The sequence below is a fragment of the Rhineura floridana genome, chromosome 5, assembly GCF_030035675.1.
Source record: "Rhineura floridana isolate rRhiFlo1 chromosome 5, rRhiFlo1.hap2, whole genome shotgun sequence".
NCBI lineage: Eukaryota > Metazoa > Chordata > Lepidosauria > Squamata > Rhineuridae > Rhineura > Rhineura floridana.
The window spans coordinates 94,688,545-94,709,651 of record NC_084484.1 but is presented as its reverse complement, the minus strand read 5'-3'; positions in this window follow the sequence as shown (position 1 = coordinate 94,709,651).

Sequence of the window (21,107 nt, the reverse complement as noted above, 5' to 3'; positions counted from 1 at the left end):
TGCTTGGCGAACTGCATTGAAAAATTTGAATAAGTGCGAATTTTGAAGGACAGCTGTGTTTCGGTTCTCATATTGTTTTGGAAAGTGTAAATATAATAGATTCAGCTTGAAATGCAAACTGAATCAAATTTCTTCCCCCATCCCTAACACAATCTGCACAAAGCAAATTGTGTGGCAGATGTTGGATGCGCTCCCTCCTGCCAAGCCGTGGGAATAAATATAGCCAACAGCATTTATGGGTTAAAACAGACACAACTTTATTGGTTTACACCAAGTGGGGTTAGCATGGCAGTAAAGGAAAGATCTGGTTTCTGAAAGCCCTTGCTTTAGGAATGCTTGTCTCAACTAGACAGTTGGGTGACACCCTCAGGTGTTGGCCAGCATTAGACCCCAGCATGGTGTAGGCCATGCTTCTGGGATCCTGCTGGGCAACCAGTGTGGAAAGTGCTGAGAAGGCCTGTCCCCTCCTGAGCTATGGCTGTGAGCTTTGTGTATCCCCAGTAGACCCTTTATGAACAGAGCTCCGCAATGTGCTGCCTTTGGGCCCTTTACCACACCAGTTTCAGCCTTTTGCAACAGGAAGTGGGATAAGATGGGACTGGGGATTTGCACTGATACAGATTTTTCTAAGATAGCATCCAGCCACTGCTAGAGGAGGAGGAGACCAAACATGTGCAAAGGAGGGAAAAAAGGACACTAGTAGCAGAATAAAGGAAAAGATGATCATGAGAAAGCAGGAATAAACAAATGCATCTTAATATTAGCAGACAGGACAAAGTTATCAAACAGCACAATAATGACAGAGATTTTGTTCAAAGCAATTTATTTTTAAAACTTATAAGGTACAAAATTACTAAGTGTAAACCAAGACTGATTCTCAAAGTACAAACACTGATAAATTGCTCCTAGTAATGTTTATGAACCTATATTTTTGAGAAGGAAAAAATCCATTTGTGTCAATCGCCATCCATAATATGTAGATGGGGCAGAAACAAACTGAGGTTTCAACAGGCATAATTAGGATCCAATCCTATACGGAACTTCTGTCAGCTGAGTGGCTATGGAATGTAAAAGAAGCATCACTATGCAGACAGGATGCCAGATATGCCACCACCATGAGGTGGAACTGTCCCTATATGCCACCAGGGCACCTTTGCTGGCAAAAATATGGTGGCAGAATGCTTAGAAAGGGGATAAAATTGTGAAAAGAACATGGGTGGCACAAGGGAGGAACACACTTAAAGACTGAGGGGTAGTCCTTAGGCTGTAGGTGGCCCAAGAAGGCTTTCTGTGGCCCCAGTGCCCCACACTGGTGGGGAGAAGTGAAGGAGGGAGGGAATGATGCAATATTTTCACATAAATACTTACAGGTTTTAATTTCTCTTACCAAAAGATAGGAACACGAAGTTTAGATCCATTACACTAATTTAGAAACCATTTGCCATCAAACTCTCAGTTTTTCTAAACGTGCCAAAGATATGAGTCACCACTATACAAATTGTTCATCGATAATGAGCTGGATTTTTGTTCAGTAAGTAGGTGGTCCATTGTAGATGCTTTGAAGAATTAGGAGATTACATATTGGCAAAGGCATTACTAATGACATGCATTGTCAGCAACACTTTACCAGCAATAACAGAGAACATCAGAGAGAAGGCTCGTGCCAGGATGAGGGAAGACCTTCAGAATTCATGACGTCAGTGTTGGAATGGAATAGAAGTTTAACACTAAAGTCCTGTACATATTTGATTGTGGCTACTTCCTCCAAGTAAGCGTACTTGGGCTTGTGGCCTTCATCAGTTCTCTGGATGAAGCTGGAATGAATACAGCACCTACTTATACTACTTAATATTTTGCCAATAATGTGCTAAACTGCAGATAGCAACAATACTTGAAACATAAAGTATTGAAAAACTAAAAGATGCCAGCTACCGGAATGAAATGTAAAATGTGTGTGATCGTTGCCATATAAATACTTGAAAAGAGTGCCACTCATCATGATAAATAATTTGAAACAGAGAATATAGCAGAAAAGCTTTATTTGCAAGCATGTGTTGGGTGCACATCTAGATTCCCATATAATTTCTGTAAGTGCCGGTTAATGTGGCTGGGTGATATGAGCCTCCTCTTGCCTTTCAGTGTTTTCAATCAGTGAGGGAAGTCAGAGCTTTGATGAATTGTACAGAGAAATTTAGAGTCATGTAAGCCTATGGTTTGGCTTTTCCTGTCTTTTTCTTTTTGCACCTGGATTTTCAGGTGGCTGTGGCGGTAAACTTTTTTTTTTTTTGCATATGTGTCAACATGCTTACCTAATGACCACAGAAGAATTCCTGATGCTTTTCTTTCTGATGTTTATGAGGAAATATATTGCATTAGCCTGTTGAAATTTTAAAAAAGGTTTTTTTAAGTCACCTATACTATTTGGCAGGCTCTTAAAGTGGTGGGGATCAGTGCTCAAGTGACTGTGTATGCTGGGCAATATTATAGGGCCAAGAAGATGCCATTTGTATGAATATATTTTCCTCATCATGCACAGTTGAAATAATTTGTGACTGACAGTGCAATCCTATACTTATCTACTCTGTTAAGTGTGCATAGGAAGGATTGCAGCCTATAGTTTTTTTATAGAGAACAATCCTATATAAATCATTAGGCTGGGGGAATATATGCCACCACTATAATAGCAGAATGGCTGTCCTATCCTAGGTGTGCTCATTCTGGGAGGTAAAAGGAAAAGCAGACAACCAGAAAATGCAAAAATAGTGTTGAAATGGAAACACACACTAGTGTCTATGGGAACACCACCAAAGGCTCTGTGCCAAAGCATTTTGCTGACATATATAGGTCACTCATGTTTATTTCATAGCATTTTAAGTTCCACTAACGCAGTAGAGTTTCTGTCAAATACAATAACCCTTCATCGCTGGCATATTAGCATTCTGCCCTTAATCTCTACTCTCTAACCCTTCACAAGTTATGTTTGTGTTCTTAGTTGCCTAAATCAGAACAAATTCATTGTCTGATTTGGAAAAAACAACAAATTTGGGGGGAAAAACAACTTGTGAATCTCACTTACCACACTGTTCTACAATATCTTCAAAATCAACACGGGCCTTTATGCCTCCCCAGGGTTTACCACCCATTTGCTAAACATTTGCCAATCTTCTTCACTTGTTCAGTGTTTGCAGATAGTACTGACAGTTCAACAAACCACAGTGATATCATTGCTACGTTAACATGATCTCTCAAACTAAGCTAAAACAATGTATGATAAGTAGATGAGGCTGCACTCCTATTCATGCTCACCTGGGAATAAAGCCCACTGAATTCAATGGGACTTACTTTTGAGAAGATGTGTATATGGTTGTGCAAGAAACTCTAGGAGTATGCAAGCTTTCAGTTTTACAGAACTCCTTTGAGATTGACACAGAAGCCCTATGTCTTTCAAAGGCATGATGTCACAGAAACAAACCAGTGTAATTTTCCACTGCTTTATCACGAGGTAAATGTGATGACTGAAGCTACACAGTGATGTGTTTTAGTCTCTGTGGACATTTAGCAGCCAATTAGGGCCTGATTCAAATAGCCAATAACAAGCCAATATTGGCATTAGTTAGACTGTGTTCTTACAGCCCTTGCGATAATGATCTTGCTGATGTAGTCTGCATGCAGTCTAGGAGGAGACAGCTATACTTACTCTACATACTCAGCATTTGTACATGCCCCCATGCATATACTGGGCAGGGTGTAAAATTGGCTAGTTTTTTTCCTATTCCCTTAAGTATCTATATATCTACCAAATTTTTAAAATTTATACTAACATATCATGTACACCAATAAAAGTGCCCCAAGGATTGTTTTTCATATTTATTAGGCTTTTCTGGTGTTACAGGTAGGTCATTAAAAATACATTCAGATAACTCTATTCTGAGTCCTAAATCATGTAATGAAATATTTCCCTGCCACTATCATCTTGCTCACAAGAAGGTGACTTGAAATAAAAATTACAACTTAACAGTTGTAAGATAGATATATTCACATATCAGAGGGAGGAACGCAAAGCCTCAAGAACTGGGTAAGTAAATTACAAACACAGGTTTCCTTTCATGGGAATTTATAAGCTAGGTACATTTATGGCTTCCAGTGTGGCAGTGCATAAGAGTGGGCTCAGTTGTGTGAAGAAGACTGAACAGTAGAGCATTGTAGAAAGAAGTGTTATAACACACATTACTGACTTTCCCTGGCAATATGCATTCCATTCATTTCTCATCCTTCACTGTGTTCCAATAATTGTTACTCTCTCTGATGCATCATAAACTGTCCCCTCCTACGTCAGATGCATTGTTGTAATCCCCACCTGCCCCTGCCATTCTCTGTCAGGAAAACTCTAATCCTCCTCTTACAATATATTGGAGCTACATCACTGACATTTGCAATGGTACGCACCGAAAATCAAAAGGCAGGAAGAGAGAGAAAATAAAGAGTGGGATCTGTCAGGGTAACAGTCAGAGTCATAAGGGTAGCAGTTGTGATTTTAAAAACATCAAGACCTATCATCAGCTCTTGTTTAAAGGTCAAATGTATTTTATACACTCTCTCCATTCACAAATTCCTTGAGGATTAACTATATCTGCAGAACACAAGGAGCTCAGCAGAATTTCTGAATGACATTGAATCATCCCTCAATATGTTATTATCAACAGGAACATGCAGCCTGTGGATGCAGGAGGAGAATATAGTCCTTTAACAGTACATGTCTGCAATAATTTTCAGATAGCATTTAACCCTCTGCAGCGAGTTCACACATTTGCAGTGCCCTGAATTGCCCCACACACATGGCAAACAGCCAGATCCTCTAATAGCACAATCCTATACATCAGTTCACAGGTAGTCAACATGGTGTCCTCCAGATGCTGTTGGACTACAACTCCCATCATCCCCAAACATAGGCCGTGCTAGCTGGAGCTGTTGTGGCACCAGTTATGGAATAGCCCTCCCAGGGAGTCTTGCCTGGTGCTGTCTGTGTTCACTCAAGCCTTTTAAATAACTCACCTAACCTTGTTTTCTCTTTTAAAAAAAAATCTGTGTTTTTCATATGGAGGTGTGGCAAGTTCTATTTTGTTGCATTTATGTAGTTCCCCACTCTGCTTTTTAATGGTTTTTACATTTTACTTTGCAATTCAGTTGTAGTTTGCTTATTTACTGTAAGCCACTCAGAGAACTTTATGTTATGGGACAGCATACAAACGCAGAAACAAACGAACAATCAAAAGTATTTTATGGTTACCTAATTTGAGCCCATAAAACAGAATAGCCATTAATCCAAATGCATGAAATATAGTGTAAAAACATCCTAGCGACTTCCATACTTTGAGTGGCTTCCTTACTGGTCTCTCAGAAGAAACCTCAAGCTTTCATAGCTGTCATGCCATTCATTAGTGTCTGAAGCTGAGATAATTGCTGCACTCCTGCGCTAGAAATAATTCTGGCCTGTCCACTTCAGATCCTACTTTTCCATTTCAAGCAGCAATATCAGTTTGCCTCTACTTCACAGTTTTTAGATGTTTTGCACACATGGTGCTTAGCCCACCATATTTCAACAAGGAGCAGAATTTGGTCTGAAATCTGGAGTGCAGGTTAGATCAAAACACTTACCGCTAAAGGTTGATTTAATAAATAAATAAATCCAGGTGTCATAAACCACAGATTACTTTTAAAATCAGCAAAATCTTATTTAACTACCTGGTTTGGGGGACACAGGAAATCCACATTCATATCCCTGTTCAGATGTGAAGCTCACTAGATAATCTCTATGTAAACTATTTAAAAGACAATCTTTATGACACATTATACAATTAATCAGATCAAACAGCAGCTAGAGCTTTTTAAAACATCAGGTTTTATAAACACAGTATAATACTTTTGGGGGGAGAGAGACAGAGAGAGAGAGAGAGAGATTCTTATCCTGCACACTCCATCTGAGATTTTGTGTTTTATCTTCAGAGGTTGCCCTGCAAATGCGAACAAGAAGTCCTGGCTAGGATATCCATCGTCATTGCATCTTTGTTGCTAGCCTCAGATAAATACGTGATATCTGTAAAATTGGTCTGCAGCACCTAGACTCCAAGGCTTTGAACAAGCATACTTGGAAAGTCTGGGTTTCCCTAGCAGTGGACACAGCAAGAATGGTGTGCTGAACTGCCAACCCACTGGAAAAGTGAACACCACTAAGTTTCAATTTAATTGATTTCAGGCAAAAGCAAAATGTATTTGCACAAGGAAATTTCTTTTTTAAAAAACAATTTTACAACAGTTGTCTTTTCATCCATTGTCCCACTAGCCCAGACATCTTAAGCTGAACTAAATCTTAGGGTAGAAACACATTCACTCTTCTGCCAGTTCCAGTGCCTCTCCACCTCTCTTCTGAAAACGGGGGTCAACCCCTGCCCCTTTTCACTGCAAAACTTGGTGGGATCAGCTTGAGTGCATTTTTCTCAAATTCAGCTTCAAATAGATTTTGCAACAGATCGACAGATCAACCCATTCCCCCTCCAGGTGTGGTTAATGGAAATGTTTTGCTGTAGTGTGTTTATAGCTTTAAATTGGCTAAGCATGACACTATAACAACTGTCACTTACCCATTCCAGCGAAAAGCCACAGCATTATTTATTTATTTATTTATTAAATTTATTAGTCGCCCATCTGGCTGGTTGTCCAGCCACTCTGGGCGACGTACAAGATAAAAAACAATACATTAAAACGTTAAAATTTAAAACCATAACAGTAAAAACCTAACCCACCCCAAAAGCCTGCCTGAAGAGCCAGGTCTTCAAGGCCCGGCGGAAGCTCATCATAGAAGGGGCATGGCGGAGATCATTTGGGAGAGAGTTCCACAGGGTGGGGGCCACTATTGAAAAAGCCCTCTCTCTAGTCCTCACAAGTCTAGCTGTTTTAACCAGTGGGATCGAGAGAAGGTCTTCTGAGGCTGATCTTGTTGAGCGGCATCCCTGACGATGCTGGAGGCGCTCCTTCAGATAGACTGGGCTAAAATTGTATAGGGTTTTAAAGGTCAAAACCAACACATTGAATTGGGCCCGGTAAATAACCGGTAGCCAGTGCAACTCCTTCAGCACTGGAATGATGTGATCTTGCCGGCGGCTGCCTTTAATCAGACGAGCCGCTGCATTCTGTACCAGTTGCAGCTTCCAGACCATTTTCAAGGGTGACCCCACGTAGAGCGCATTACAGTAGTCTAGGCGAGAGGTGACCAGGGCATGTACTACCGGTGGGAGCAGATGGTTGGGAAGGTAGGGGCGCAGCCTCTGTATCAGATGGAGTTGATACAGCGCCGCCCGGCTCACAGCCGAGACTTGAGCCTCCATGGACAGCTGGGAGTCAAGAATGACCCCGAGGCTGCAGACTTGGTCTTTCAGGGGCAATCATACCCTATTGAGCACCTGGTCCACATCCCCCAGCCTTCCCTTGTCTCCCACAAACAGTACCTCGGTTTTGTCAGGGTTCAGCTTCAGCTTATTCCTTCCCATCCAGCCACTCACCGACTCCAGGCACTTGGACAGGGTTTCTACAGCCAACCTCGGTGAAGATTTAAATGAGAGATAGAGCTGCGTGTCATCCACATACTGATGACATTGCAGCCCAAATCTCCTGATGATTGCCCCCAGCGGCTTTATATAGATGTTGAACAGCATCGGGGAGAGGATGGAACCCTGTGGCACCCCGCAAGTGAGAGGCCAAGGATCTGAAACCTCATCCTCCAATGCCACTCTTTGGTACCTACCAGAGAGGAAGGAATGGAACCACTGCAATACAGTGCCCCCCATGCCTAACCTCTTCAGGCGGTCCAGGAGGATAATGTGGTCAACGGTATCGAAAGCCGATGAGAGATCAAGGAGGACAAGGAAGGTGCATTCGCCCCTATCCCATGCCCTCCTCATATCATCTACCAAGGCGACCAAGGCTATTTCAGTCCCATGTCCAGGCCTGAAGCCCGATTGAAATGGATCCAGATTACAATTTATACTGTTAGGGAAACCCGGCAAAAGGCAGCTCTTGACTTCTGAGGCAACAGAGGGGGAACATCCCTTTAATCCTTTGTGTTGACCCCATACTACTCTTAAAAAAAATGTACTGCCTTCATGTCGATTCCGACTTATGGCGACCCTATGAATAGGGTTTTCATGAGGCTGAGAGACAGTGACTGGCCCAAGGTGAGCTTCATGGCTATGTGGGGATTTGAACCCTGGTCTCCCAGGTCATAGTCCATCACCTTAAGACTTAACCACTACACCACACTGGCTCTTACTACTTACTACTCTTTTTAGGAGACTATAAAAAGAGGGGCATGATTTGTGGCAGGGGAGTCAAGGGATAGAGCTTGGAGATTTCACTAATGGCTCCCCAATAATTCAAGCACTGTTAACAAAGCATGACAGAAGGATACCTATCTCTTTTTGGTCTCCCACTTTGTCCATATAGTAGCAGTGACTGAGTTATGGGGGGGGGGGGGAGAGAGAGACAGACCACATCCACACCATATGTTTATTCTACTTTAAACACCATATGTTTATTCCACTTCCTCAAGAATCCTAGGAAGTGTAGTTTGTGCTGAGTGTTGTTAGGAACTTCCTAGTCCCCTGAGAGAGCTCCAGTGGCCAGAGTGGTAGCCCCTCTTTCCACAGAATCATGGGAATGAGCTCTGTGAGGGGAATAACACTCTTCTAAAGAAAACTCTCAGCACCCTTCACAAACTATACTTCCCAGAATTCTTTGGGGGAAGCCATTACTGTTTAATGTGGAATAAATGTATGGTGTGGATGTGGCCTGAGGGAGAGAGAGGTGGGGGAAGTGGCATGGAAAAAAACATTTTGCCTGAATTTGATACAAAGTCCATTGAAGCCTCAGGTGTTAATTCATCCCTTTAACGGTACTGACTTTCCCCTTAATTTCCCCAAACAGTACTGACTTTCCCCTTAATTTCCACTTTAGGAACTGCAAACTGAAAGTGTCCAATTTTTTTTTTTTTAGAAGCTGACATAAACAATAAATGTGGGGTGCTGCTTTACTGTCCATGTATTATACAGCCACGAGAATGGCTATATAATATAGCCAGCATGGATTTTTTTGCATTCCACAATGTTAAATTGAAAATACCTCCATGCCATTCTGCTCCTTCCCATAAACTTATTTCAAAACAAAACCTTACAAAACTTACAGTCCTGAACTCAGAAGCACTTAACAACCCTCTAAGTTTTCATGGCGATACACAAAACAGTCAGAGAGAATCGAGAGTTTAAAGTATAAAACAAAAGAAAAAAATCCAGTCTCCTGCTGGACTTTTTTCTGTCAATGGTTTCATAATCTGTTGAAATTAATTAAAAATCAGCCATGTCTACAGAGTACTTGTAATCCTGTTACTGACCTTGCCCCACACTCTGACCTTCATCTTCTGCAGTTTAAGAGTTTAAAGAAATGCATGACTGATTTGTAATTAATTTAAGAAATTTAACATTGAATATTATAGCATTGGCAATGCTCAGTAAGAACCATCAGTGTTCTAAAAGCCAGACTCACAGCTGTTTGGCTTGGCTAATCAGATGGCCATACCCACACCAGACATTTATTTCACTTTAGACAGTAATGGCTTCGCCGAAAGAATCCTGGAAAGTGTAGTTTGTGAAGAGTGCTGAGAGTAAGGAGACTCCTATTCCCCTGGCAGAGCTCCAGTGGCCAACTGGTTTAACAGTCACCCTCTCTTCTGGGGATTGTATCTCTGTGAGGGGAATAAAGCCTCTCCTAGCAGCTCTCAGCACCCTTCGCAAACTATACTTCCCGGGATTTATGGGAGAAGCCATGACTGTCTAAAGTGGAATAAAGGTCTGGTGTTGATATGGCCAGTGACAGCTTTAGTTTAAATTTGGGTGGGAGACTACATGTGCTGCTGTAGAATAAAAAGGTGTGGGAAACCCAGAAAAAGAATGATACTGTTCACAATGTTTTCCTTTTGGAAAGGAAAGGGGCTTCCCCTCTGCCTAGTGCCCAACCCATCCAATCCCCTCCCCCTCTCTCTCCCCTCCATCTTCCTCCCTACCCTCTTCCTCCCCTTAGCTCCCCCTCCCTGACCCTCCCCCAGGTCAGTTTCACCTATCCTAAGCATGACTGTACAGGAGCAAATCCATTGAACTCAAAAAGCATCCAAATGATCAAACTTGCCTTTCCCTCCTCCCCCTCCTATTCCTTCCCTTTTCCTTCTTCCCTCCCCCTCCCCTTGCCCCTCCCTCCCTTTCCAATCCACTCCCCCTCCTTCCCCCTTAGTCTAAGCAGGATTGTATGGCAGCAAATCCCATTGAACTCAATAAGCATGCAGATGATCAGAACTACCTTTCCCCTCCCCCTCTCTCCTCTCCTCCCCCCTCTTTCTTTCCCCTCTCCTCTTCCTTCCTTCTCCCTTCTTCCTCCCCTCCCCTCTTCCTTCTTCCTCCTTTCCTGCCCACTTCAGCCCTCCCTCTTCTCCTCCTGCCTCATGGTCAGTTTCACCTATCGTAAACATGATTGCACGGGATAAATCCCACTGAACTCAATAGACATGCAAATGATCAAACCTGCCTTCCTCCTCCCCTCCCACCTGCTCCCATCCCCTGCCTCCCCTCTGCCTTTCCTCCTTGTTGAGCCCCAGTGATCTCAGGAGGATCAAGGAGGGGGGCTGGATGACCCTCCTTTCCTTCCGTTAGGGCGGGGGGAAGAATCAGAGGGTGTTGAGACTTTCCTGGATGAAGAGGGAGGAGGTGTGTTTGATACTGTGCCAGTTCCCACGGTCAGTTCTCCCACCGAAGAAGACCGCACTCAACTTCCAGAGGCCCCAACAGAACTGTTGGGGGATGTCTTGGCGCGTACACCAAATGCACCCCCTTGAGCCCCCCTCATGGCACATCAAGCGTTTCCCTGCCTCCTGAAGCCGAGCTGACACCTTTCGAGACTGTGTTGTCAGATGAGCCAGTGGAGGCACGCCCCCTTTCGCCCAGCGCAAGACGCCGGGAGAAGCGCTTCGGTCAGAGAGAGGGTCTGCAAAGGAGTCAGAGATTACGAGTGAAGACCTTTCCTATTTAAGGTTGCACCCCCCTGATCTGGGTGCTGAGTCAACTCTCTTTACACGCTGCAGAGTATGCTTAAGTAGCTTAGTTAGGGACTGTAGTGAGTTAGCATAGCATGCCTATGAAACGGATTGCCTTCGATGTAACTTTAATAAAACAGGAATTCATTCCAGCCTCATCTCCGTCTCGTGAGTCTCACTCTGGGCAGGATACTCCTCCCCTCCCTCCCCCCCATCCCTTCCCTTTCTCCTCCTCCCCATCGGACTGTGGTCACTTTCACCTATCCTAAGCATGATTGTAGCAGAGTAAATCCTATTGAACTCAATAAGCATGCAAATGAACAATCAATTCCCAGTGAACTTGCACAGTCCATTTCTTACCTCCTGAATTAAAAAGCAGAGAAATTCACTAACAGGCTTCAATTGTCTTAATATTGTTGCTTCCTCCCTGGTAAAACAAGATCAGCACAGCACGTCTTGTTTCTGTTATTTGGACTGATTGGAGATGTTGCCACCACTCACCATATGCTCAGAGGCACATGTTACAAAATTCTTCCAAGCTGCACAGGAAGTGGATTGGACTGTGAAAGACCAACCTAAATTGTTGGGTTGTTGCATTGTTACAAATGTGTAAGGCAGTACAATATCTCAGAGAGGAGGTCAGGTCTCCTGCTCCCCTGGTGCATTCACTATAACTGCCCAATTTCCCTGCTTTTTAATGCTTGATAGGAGTATCTGTTGGCTATATGTACGTTTGTAAACCGCAAGGGGTTTTTTTGCCTATTAGTGAATCAGCTATAAGCTAACAGTCATGAGACTGTGAACAGAAGATCTGAATGATTTTTACCACCTCCTATCCCTATCTGACCTCATTTTATTATAGCATTGCTTGATCTCAAAATGCTTGTCAAAGGCCATAAAATAGACATACAAGCAACAAAGCAAAGTAACAGACTATTTTAGAAGCAGGTAACCAGGGTATATACCAGCTAATTAATATTAAGTGCAAGCTTGACTCTCTCCCCCCCCATTATATACAGAAAAGTTCATGTCTAATATTTACCATCCCTTTACTTTCCTCATGCATTGTGAATTAAAAGCATGATATGGATTTATCTCTTATATTATGTGACATAATGACATTATGTCCTGCCCTGAGCCCCTGGGAGAGGGCAGGCGACAAAGCATAAGAAATAAATGAACAAGTTTTGCATCCCATCTTTTAATCCTGTGTGTATTTTTTTCAGTGTCTGATTTTGACAACACTTGAGTGTAGTTAACAACATCCACTAACAGAGGTTTCTTTCCAACATATTTTCCCTTTGTTTAATTTAGGATACTGTCCTCTGTCTCTGAATTACCCCTTCCACTTAGAAATAAATTGATATGTGCCCATGTGTGGAATAAGGAAGTGTATGTGCACCGAGGACATGGTATAACAACAAGCTGATCAGGCTCAGTGTGGTCACAACTTTGTAGATCAGTACAGTGCCCCTACCTTATGAACTGGCTACTAGCAACTGTAAAGCACTCTTGGAAGTCCATATAACTTAGAGGAATCAGGCCTTGCTGTCACGTTGTGACAAGGTCATTCTGGGACACATAAGGCCATAGCTGAGAGTCAGAAAATGTTGCTGTTCACAGATTGTTCGTTTACCAGCTGTCAGGTACTCCAGGGTTTGAAATGGGAACCTCATGGTCTGTGGCTGAGACAGAAACAGAGTGTGCTCAGCCCCAGATCTACGTTTACTCACAGGAAGGAACTGGAGTGTGCAACACTGGTCCCTCTGATTGGCCAGCAGAATGACGCTTTTGAGTTGCTGAGGCTTCAGTAGTGCGGGACCAGTGCCCACCTGACCGCCAGTCAATTGCATCACTGTGAAGGGGTAGGATGAGGTGGTGGCCTGTGCCTTTGCACCATGCTGACCTCAGTGCCATCTTGTCTCTCTTGGTGAACAGGATCGAAACGTTCAGCTGGCGGTCAGATAAGTGTTGCTGCTCTACCACGCCCAAGGCTACTGCCAAGATTGGTGTAAATCAAATGTGGGGAACCAATCCAAGGGCCACATTCTTTTCTAGGCAAACTTCCAGGGGCCACATGCCAATGGTGGGTAGGGCCAGAAGTAAAAGTGGGGTAGAGCAACAAATGTTAATTTACTTACATTCTGCTCCATCCTCTATCCAGGTAAACAAGAAGCATTATCAGAGGTCAAGGATACCTTTTAGCCAGGCAAAAATACTCAAGGTGGGTGCAAGGCAGGGCTAGTGAAAGATGTAGCTTGGGGAGAAGGGATGTGAGTGAGAAGAGAGGGGGCTGGTGAGAATAAAAGTAGACCTGATGATGGCATTTATGTTTCATTGCATGTCTCTGACCTGCTCACATATAAAGAAGGATCCATGGGACTGCAAATGAACAATAAAAGGAGTACACGAATGACAGGTGCTGAATCTCCCCTCCCTTTATTGCTCCAGCCACTTTTCTTTGTTTCTGACTGACTTCTGGAATCTCAGGTGAGAAAAGAGAAAAGCGGCCAAAGCAAGGCACTGTAAGGAGAGAGTGGAGAGAGTTATAGTAATGGTTCCCTGGAACCTATAATAATAATAATAATAATAATAATAATAATAATAATAATAATAATAATAATAATAAATTTTATTTATTGGTCGCCTATCTGTCCAGGTTAATGGACACTCTAGGCGACTTACAATAATAAAACAATACATAATATACAATATACAAAACAGAACACAGTCATAATCAATTTAAAATCAGTTTCCAATTAAAACATCGTAAAACTAACCCTCCCCAATCCCATAGGCCTGCCTGAATTGCCAGGTTTTTAAGGCTCGGCGAAAACCTATCAGGGAGGGAGCATGTCGAAGATCAAGAGGAAGGGAGTTCCAGAGGTTGGGGGCCACAATCGAGAAAGCCCTCTCTCTGGTCCACACCAGCCTAGCTGTTTTAACCGGTGGGACCGAGAGAAGGTCTTGTGAGGCTGATCTTGTCAGGCGGCATAATTGGTGACTCCTTCAGATAAACTGGGCCGAAACCTAGGCTCATACGCATAGGAGGTGCCAGAAGGGGATCGAGAGCCCCCTAGATAAGCAGTTTGCCCCTCCCTTCATTGCTGGACCCCTGCAGTTATTGGAAGGAAAGATACTATGCCCATATACTTTGGGTAGTAATCAACACATTTTTGCACTTGTGCAAGGGAATTTCCCCCTCCTCTCTCCGTGCACATCCCACACCATCCCTGAATCTGCTCCAGAGGTTGGGGGAACCTCCAGAACAGATTTAGAGTGGGTGCGGTGTGAGGAGAGGGGGATATTGTTCCATTGTGCAAGGAGATTAGCGCTATGTGGAATACAACCCATTATAACTCAATCATCAACTGGAAATTAAAACAAAACTATAATCCTAAACATGCTTATTTGAAGGTTAACTCCATCAAAATCCACAGGCCTTACTTCAGAGAACATGTTTAGGATGGAAGTGTTCATGTAAAATATACTATTATGTTGCTTTCAGGAATCTAAAAAAGTTTGCTTCACAGAAATCTATTTTGCCCATTCTGTGACCACCACCACCCAAAAAAACCACATTTATTTATTTATTTTATTTATTAAATTTATTAGTCACCCATCTGGCTGGCTGTCCAGTCACTCTGGGCGACGTACAAAATAAAAACATACAAATACATTAAAACATTAAAAATCTCAACAATAATAATAAAACCTAACCCATCCCAAAAGCCTGCCTGAAGAGCCAGGTCTTCAAGGCCTGGCAGAAGCTCATCATAGAGGGGGTACATGCACATGCACATACAACATGCTTTTTTCTGGTGCCCTCAGTCAGGGCTGGATTTATGTACAAGCTAAATAAACTACAGCTTATGGCCTCACATTACAAGGGGCCTCGTGTTAGAAAGAAGAAGAAAAAAACACATTTACACAATTGCCACTGGGAAACCATAAACATACAAAATGAATATAATTTTTGGTAGGTATTGAATATCATTGTTGCGGCTCGCTTGCCGACAACAGTAAACAGTAAACAATTCTACTGAATGTCATACACATGCGGCCTTTTGGATTCTTGCAGAAAACAGCCTGCATGTATATATAAATTATATCTAATTTATATATATTATAACCTTATATTATATTGTTTAATTGTGTTATATATTTGACAGACTCCTAAATAAAGAATGTGCACACATGTAACTTGCAGTTTTAATACCTATATTACACAGTTATCAAATTCCTTTTAATTGTACAGCCTGTATTTTGCATTTAAATTTTTTTTTATTTGTTAAAGAGGGAAGGGCCTCGCTCATGTTATAGCTTAGGGCCACAACAAGTTTAAATCCGGCCCTGCCTCAGTATTCATAGGACTCTAATGAAAAGGTCCAAATTAACCCTTTCTCTATGTGATTACTGATTAGGGTTTTCCCGATAGCAAATGCCATTTGTTCCAGTTTTCAGCCCTGGTTTCACGACGATAACAGATGCACTCTCCACATCTCTAAGATATATGAGAAGCCCTCAGCCAAATATAGTAAAAAGCTTCCTTCCACAAAATCCTCAAGGTAGTTTCCATATGGCACTTGTGACTCAACAAGCTGGGGAAATGATTGTCCTTAGCTAGCCTGAAGGCATAACATACCACTTGGCCTCAGCCCCTGTTTTCCAATCTGCACATTTTCTTCTAGCAGGAAATACGCCAGAATTGGCAAACACAAAAAAGCTAAGTCTATGTCAGTCATGAAAGAGGGAAAGAGGCAGGTAAGAATGCAACTGAAACTTGATTATTCATGCAGCTTCATAGATGCTTGAACTCTATCTGGGAGCTGCTGCACCCATTTATTCTGTTTAATGCCTTTTTTTTACAATTGTACAATCTCCAAACTGATGGTGGCACACAGAGATGTCAGAACAAGTACCCACGTAGAGGGCTGACCTGTGGACAATAGACAAGGTAAGAAAAGGGAAATGAGAAGCAGTGAATAAAGTAGCTCCATAGGACCACCAAACCTTCTCTGGGCGCAGATTTGTTACCAGAGGACTCAAATAGTGTTGATTTGGGTTGCCTCAGGCTTTAGTAGAACCCATATCGGCAATTCTGATAAACAGTCATCTTGGAGACTGGTAAGGATGGGGAAGAAATTTGATTCAGTTTGCATTCAAAGCTGAAGTTATCAGATTCACACTTTCTGAAACAGTGTAAGAACTGAAACACAGCCATCTTTTGAAATTCACACTTATCTGAATTTTGTAATGAAGTTCTTCAACCAAACAATGTTTACAAAAATGTATATATATATATTAGGGGAAAGCATGCATAAAAATGAATATCTTAGTGAAAATAACATACAAAAATGCATTGTATTAGAAGGAATTGCTTGCAAGAGTGTGTACATTAGACAAAACTGCAGACACAATTGTGTTTATTAGAAGAAAGTTGCACTAAAATGCTGAAGAATTTTCATGAGGATTTTTAAAAAATGCAAATTGAAACATCTGTGGATACAGATGTAATGAACTGAATTTAAGAAAAATGGAAAACTGAGCAAACCAAAACTGACAGATCCTTCCATCCCGACAACGAGGTGACTCTGTGCTGCTACTCATGGAGGATTTTCACTGCAAATTTAGAATAACTCAGAGCCAATTCACAAACATTTTAAACATGCTGTGGTGATTCCCTGGCGAGTCAGGGCCAGCACCAGATGGCGGCCACATTGGGCCCTGGTTGAAGACCACTGTGGCCCAGATGAGCCCCTGAAGGGCCCCCCCTTAGGGTGGGAGGGTAGCACTTCTGTTCCACAATCTGTGGCAGCGTCAACTCCCGATCCTGTTGCAGATCTCAGAGAGGGAACTCCCAGCCCCCCTCATACAGACTGTGCGGGCCCACGGACACCCATCTGCATGCCCCACTTATCTCTCCTGTTGCCATGAATGCTGTGTACACTGTGCATGCATACCTGCTATCAACCAAAATGGCAGCAGAGGCCTCTCTAAGGGGCTGATGCTCCTATCGTCATCTTGGTTGATGGCAGACATATGCGTACGTGTAGCATAGCATGCATGCGTGACATCAAAAGATGGCGGAGGGGGCATCAGCCCTTAGAGAAGCCCCCCTCACCATCTAGGTTGATGGCAGCCATGTGCGCGCAGCATGCAGGGCAATCTCATTAAGTGACGGAGAGGTAGGTGGGGTATGCAGGTGAGTGTCACGGGCCCAGGGCAGGCTGGTGTCCAAGGGCCCAGTCATACTGGCACCAGCCCTGGGCAAAGTCACCACTCATTGACTTTTTCAGTGAATACTGTTTTACCAGCTACTCTTGTGCCTGCCCAAACAAATTCTCCTCAGGGAGAATCAGGAGGAGGTCTGCAGTAAAGGGACCAAGCAGAACATGGCTCTCTTAGGAATGATGATATGGAAGAACAATGTGGGTTGCTACGATGCTAAGCCAGCCTTCATCAACTTGGTGTCCTCCAGCTGCTTTGGACTACAACTCCCATCAGCCCCAGCACATTTGGGGGGGAGACACATAAAGTGCTGGCTGGGTATGATGGGAGTTGTAGCCCAAAACAGCTGGAGGGCACCAGGTTGGCGAAGGCTGTGCTAGCCCAATCTATTTTTAGGCAAAGAACTAGTACACACAGTGTAGTTCTGTGGACAGTATGTTAGACTAAGGGTGCCTCCTCATGGCAGTTTGCTGTGGACTCAGTTCTACTCAGGCATGCAAGTTTTGCACAGTGTTCACAAGACATTGTCCTCATCAAAATGCTATCGTATCTCCCCACCCTTCAATTCAATTTGGATTTACCATTTATATGTTGTTGGTTTTGGACTCCAGCTCCCAGCGACTCCAGCCAAGTGACTGCATTAACAGAATATCTTTGGGCAATTGTGCTAATTAAATTGCAAAGAATGATGATAGATCTTGAAATGGAGAGAAACTAATGCCGTGATGACCTAGGAGCAAGCTAGCCACTCTTCCTCACCTTCATTCCTTCAAAAACCATTGCACTGTTGGAAGTACAGTGGGGAGATATGCAATGGATCAAAGTAGATCACCACAATACAGCTGAATGAGAGGCACTCCCCACCCCATTTCAATGACAGTTTGAAATATTTACTTTAACATCCCCGAGTTCACACGATTATGCCAAATTATTCATAAACCTACAACTAATAAGAAAACAATGCAAACACTCTGCTTAAAGAATCAATCAGAATATAAGTAGCATGTGAAAGTACTGGTGGGTGGCTCCAATTACAAATCCCCCAAGAAAAATAAATTTATTTATTTATTTATTTAATTTAATTTATATACCGCCCTAAGCCCGAAGGCTCTCTGGGCGGTGTACATAAAATAAAAACAAGTACAATATATAAATACAGTAAGTACAATGAATCAAAAACCAAAAACAGACAAACAATACAAGAACCAAACAACGTCAAAAATACAAAATAATGCTAAAATACTGTAAAATACACTTTAAAATGCCTGGGAGTATAAAAAGGTTTTCACCTGGCGCCGAAAAGATAGCAGCGTCGGCGCCAGGCGCACCTCATCAGTGAGACCATTCCATAGTTCGGGAGCCACAACTGAAAAGGCCCTATTTCTAGTCACCACCCTCCGAGCTTCTCGATGAGATGGAACTCGGAGGAGGGCCTTAGATGTTGAGCGCAGTAAAACCATGCTTTGCTTGGCAGGGCTCTATTCGTCATCCAAATGCCTGTTTCTTTAAAACTATTTTCTTGAAAACTGAAGACACAAGCGTATACTTGAGATCCACTGGTCGAGGGACTATAGGATTTAGTGTTATTTGCATTTCTACATTCACAGACCTTGTTCACTTCATGTGGAAAACAGAGGATGTGATGTAGTGATTAAGCCAGAGAATCTGAGGTCATGACTTCTGCTTTCTGATGTGGAATGTGGCCCAAAGCATGATGCTTAATCCCTTTCTCTTTCAGGTTTACTCAGGAGAATAAAAGTTGCCTCACTAGGGTGTTGCAAGGCTTAAACAATTACTGTTTGTACATAGCTTTGATTTGAATGTGCTATATGATCCAAATGCCAGTCAACAACCATGAGCACATTTTATGCACATTCTAAAAGCTTCATCAGAGCTCATGAAATCAAGCTGTATCTCATCCATTTGTCAAGTTAATCCAAAGATTTATGCAGCAGTGACTCAAATGTATACTTGGCTTTTTCAAAAACATAAAACAAAATAAATGAACCTTTACAAGACAAAGTGCAGATTGGTAAGTGCAGAACAAGATAATCAAAGGTGAACACACTGTACCCAAAGAATAACTAAGCCGTGTACATCCCTCTACCGAATTCCCATGTAGGCTCTGGTCTGCTTAGAAGAAATAGGTAGTAATTTTCCCCTGCAAAGGGAAAAGGAGCTGGGTTGAGGCATTTTTTGAGCAGAAGCATTAAGCAGTCTGCTTACTCCTGCTATCTCCCAAGACAGCTTTTAATTTTAAAACAAAAAGGGGGGTCACATGACTGCATATCATCTGTGGTTTCAGCCTCAGAAACTGTCCTTTGTCCTTTGAACCCATCTAAATCTGTTTCACCAATCAAGAAACCATCTAATGATACAGAAGCAGAGCTTGGAAAAGATACTTTTTTGAACTACAACTCCCACCAGCCCAATCCAGTGGCCATGCTGGCTGGGGCTGATGGGTGTTGTAGTTCAAAAGAGTAGCTTTTCCAAGCTCTGTAAGTCATCATGGCTGTATGTAATCTGTACCAAAAGTAAAATCCAAATTTTTTACCCTCCCAACAAACATTATGCAAATTATTTTTATTACAATGTATTGTTATTTTGCTTATTTCTCCCCCTTTACTTCAAAGACTTGGATTTTCAACAAATATGGATTTTCCCACCGGGGATGGGGGGGAAGAGAACTGTAGACCGGTTAATATTGCCTTATTTGCTCAGACAGCTTTGACTGGATTTTCTAGCACTTTAAAACCTACAAAATATGTTTGACCAGAGATGAAAGCAGCACAAATGGCATCAGTGTGTACACCAAGGATGACAATGTCTTTATCATTCGCTCTTCAGTTCTCTTAAAAGCCATTGTGTGATTTCAGTCACAAGGTCAACATAAGCAGCGTGATGTCTTTATATGTATATTGAAGAAGTGAGTACATCTGGCTTCTCTTCCCATACAGAATTCTTATGTAGAGCTGAGCTGAAATGAACCTTCTAATTACACACCCCTGTCCTGGTGCTACAAAAAAGGGAAACCCGTTCAGTGATTGGGGCTGTGAAGCAGAGTATTGGTGGTGGTAAATGCCAACCATGCTTTCTTTCCTTTCCTAAAACACATTCAGGCATTGTCTTGCTCCCTCACCCAGCTAGAGGAGAACTGTGCAATACAGGAAGTGTTGCCTTTACTTTACCTTGGCTTTATTTACCCCCGGTTATATTATCACAGTGTCAAATCCAATTTGCTATGTGATGTCATCAGGGCCAGTGCCAGGCATGCCGGGACCCTTGGGCACCAGCCTTCCCCAGGCCCTGGCACACATTTATTATTTATTTAATTAAATTGTATCCCGCCCTTCCTCCCAGCAGGAGCCCACACATGCACACCCACACCCACACACGCCCCACCTACCTGTCTCTCCTGTCTTTTGCAGCTGCATTGTGCGCATAGGGCTGCCATTAACCAAGATGGCGGCCAAGATTTCCCTAAGAGGGTGAAGCCTCCACTGCCATCTTGGTTGATGGCATGCATGTGTGCTACATGCATGCATCCCTGCCATCAACCAAGATGGCGGCAGGGGCATTAGCACCTTAGGGAAAGCTCAGCCGCCATCTTGGTTAATGGTAGCCCTGCGTGCACAGCATGCGCAGCTGCAAAAGACTGGAGAGACAGGTAGGTGGAGCCAGCAAATGGGCACGTGGCTTGGAAGCTCCCTCCCTGCATGGATCATGGAAGGAGAGTGCTATTCCTCCC